Source organism: Enoplosus armatus, chromosome 2 (genome assembly GCF_043641665.1).
Source record: "Enoplosus armatus isolate fEnoArm2 chromosome 2, fEnoArm2.hap1, whole genome shotgun sequence".
Lineage (NCBI taxonomy): Eukaryota > Metazoa > Chordata > Actinopteri > Centrarchiformes > Enoplosidae > Enoplosus > Enoplosus armatus.
This window is the reverse complement of record NC_092181.1, coordinates 9336057-9338556: the sequence shown is the minus strand read 5'-3', so window position 1 is coordinate 9338556 and position 2500 is coordinate 9336057. Positions and strand designations below refer to the sequence as shown.

Genomic DNA, 2500 nt, shown 5'->3' with positions numbered 1-2500 from the left:
CAAGCTGTAGTCCGCGGGGAGGTGCTGAAGCGTAGGCCCACGAGTTGGGCTGGTGGGCAAGGTTGCTGGAGCTTTCAGCAGGCTGAACTGCGTGGGGTTGAGGAGGGCACAGTGTGTTGATGAAGTACGGGTATCAGTGCTCATAGACACTGCCAAGAGCTGCCGATGCGGTCACATGCACACTATGAAAAGCCGCTGACTCTGTGACGTACACACTATAAAGAGCCACAGCCACTGTCACATACACACTATGTAGAGCCACTGCCACTGCCACATACACACTATAAGGAGCGTGTATGCAAAGGGCCCACAGACTTACGGCCATACCACTCTGAACAAGCCCGATCTCGTCTGATCTCGGAAGCTAAGTAGGGTCGGGCCTGGTTAGTATTTGGATGGTAGAGAGACTGGGAATACCAGGTGCTGTGAGCTTTTCCTCTTCCCTTTTTAGAGACAGCCAGGGTGCTGCTCCAGCAGTGAAACACCCAACTTTAAAGTGCCACTGTCACATACACACTATAAAGAGCCACAGCCACTGTCACATACACACTATGTAGCGCCACTGCCACTGCCACATACACACTATAAGGAGCGTGTATGCAAAGTGCCCACAGGCTTACAGGCTTACGGCCATACCACTCTGAACACGCCCGATCTCGTCTGATCTCGGAAGGTAAGCAGGGTCGGGCCTGGTTAGTAGTTGGATGGGAGAATGCCTGGGAATACCAGGTGCTGTAAGCTTTTCCACTTCCCTTTTTAGAGACAGCCAGGGTGCTGCTCCAGCAGTGAAACACCCAGCTGAACTCATTGAACGCTCCACGCCTTGAGCAGAGTGCCAGAGATACGGAGCACCAGGGCCACGAAGCTGCGTCGGACGCGCCTGTCAAGCTGTAGTCCGCGGGGAGGTGCTTAAGCGTGGGCCCAAGAGTTGGGCTGGTGGGCAAGGTTGCTGGAGCTTTCTGCAGGCTGAACTGCGTGGGATTGTCACATACACACTATGTAGAGACAATGCCACTGCCACATACACACTATAAGGAGCGTGTATGCAAAGGGCCCACAGGCTTACGGCCATTCCACTCTGAACACGCCTGATCTCGTCTGATCTCGGAAGCTAAGCAGGGTCGGGCCCTTTTTAGAGACAGCCTGGGTGCTGCTCCAGCAGTGAAACACCCAACTTTAAAGTGCCACTGCCACTGTCACATACACACTATGTAGAGCCACTGTCACATACACACTATGTAGAGCCACTGCCACTGCCACATACACACTATAAGGAGCGTGTATGGGAAGGGCCCTGAGGCTTACGGCCATACCACTCTGAACACGCCCGATCTCGTCTGATCACGGTAGTTAAGCAGGGTTGGGCCTGGTTATTACTTGGATGGGAGACCTCCTGGGAATACCACGTGCTGTAACCTTTTCCACTTCCCTTTTTAGAGAAAGCCAGCGTCCTGCTCCAGCAGTGAAAGACCCAGCTTTAAAGAGCCACTGCCACTGTCACATACACACTATGTAGAGCCACTGCCACTGCCACTGCCACTAACACACTATAAGGAGCGTGTATGCGAAGGGCCCAGAGGCTTACGGCCATACCACTCTGAACACGCCCGATCTCGTCTGATCTCGGTAGCTAAGCAGGGTCGGGCCTGGTTAGTACTTGGATGGGAGACCAACTGGGAATACCAGGTGCTGTAAGCTTTTCCACTTCCCTATTTAGAGAGAGCCAGGGTGCTGCTCCAGCAGTGAAACACCCAGCTGAACTCATTGAACGCTCCACGCCTTGAGCAGAGTGCCAGAGATACGGAGCACCAGGGCCACGAAGCTGAGTCGGACGCGCCTGTCAAGCTGTAGTCCGCGGGGAGGTGCTTAAGCGTGGGCCCACGAGTTGGGGTGGTGGGCAAGGTTGCTGGAGCTTTCTGCAGGCTGAACTGCGTGGGGTTGAGGAGGCCACAGTGTGTTGATGAAGTACGGGTATCAGTGCTCATAGACTCTGCCAAGAGCTGCCGTAGCGGTCACATACGCACTATGAAAAGCCGCTTACTCTGTGACGTACACACTATAAAGAGCCACTGCCACTGTCACAAACACACTATGTAGAGCCACTGCCAAAGCCACATACACACTATAAGGAGCGTGTATGCAAAGTGCCCACAGGCTTACGGCCATACCACTCTGAACACGCACGATCTCGTCTGATCTCAGAGGCTAAGCAGGGTCGGGCCTGGTTAGTACTTGGATGGTAGACCGCCTGGGAATACCCGGTGCTGTAAGCTTTTCCACTTCCCTTTTTAGAGACTGCCAGGGTGCTGCTCCAGCAGTGAAACACACAGTTTTAAACTGCCACTGCCACTGTCACAAACACAATATGTAGAATCACTGCCACATACACACTATGAGGAGTGTGGATGCGAGGGGCCCACAGGCTTTCGGCCATACCACTCTGAACACGACATATCTCGTCTGATCTCGGTAGCTAAGCAGGGTCGGGCCTGGTTAGTAC

General features: G+C 53.8%; 3 non-coding genes and 3 pseudogenes across 3 annotated transcripts; all 6 read left to right on the top strand.

The window, feature by feature from the left end:
* The first annotated feature begins 313 nt into the window (after positions 1 to 313).
* On the top strand, positions 314 to 432 carry LOC139281727 (5S ribosomal RNA; annotated as a pseudogene).
* Positions 433 to 622: 190 nt separating this feature from the next.
* Positions 623 to 741, top strand: LOC139305899 (5S ribosomal RNA). Its single transcript, XR_011599359.1, has one exon. It is a non-coding gene; the product is annotated as a 5S ribosomal RNA (ribosomal RNA).
* Positions 742 to 1299: 558 nt separating this feature from the next.
* On the top strand, positions 1300 to 1418 carry LOC139307461 (5S ribosomal RNA; annotated as a pseudogene).
* A 161-nt stretch (positions 1419 to 1579) lies between these two features.
* LOC139281854 (5S ribosomal RNA) lies at positions 1580 to 1698 on the top strand. Its single transcript, XR_011596981.1, has one exon. It is a non-coding gene; the product is annotated as a 5S ribosomal RNA (ribosomal RNA).
* Positions 1699 to 2154: 456 nt separating this feature from the next.
* LOC139306980 (5S ribosomal RNA) lies at positions 2155 to 2273 on the top strand. Its single transcript, XR_011599561.1, has one exon. It is a non-coding gene; the product is annotated as a 5S ribosomal RNA (ribosomal RNA).
* A 149-nt stretch (positions 2274 to 2422) lies between these two features.
* Positions 2423 to 2500, top strand: part of LOC139281719 (5S ribosomal RNA) — a 119-nt pseudogene continuing 41 nt past the window's right edge.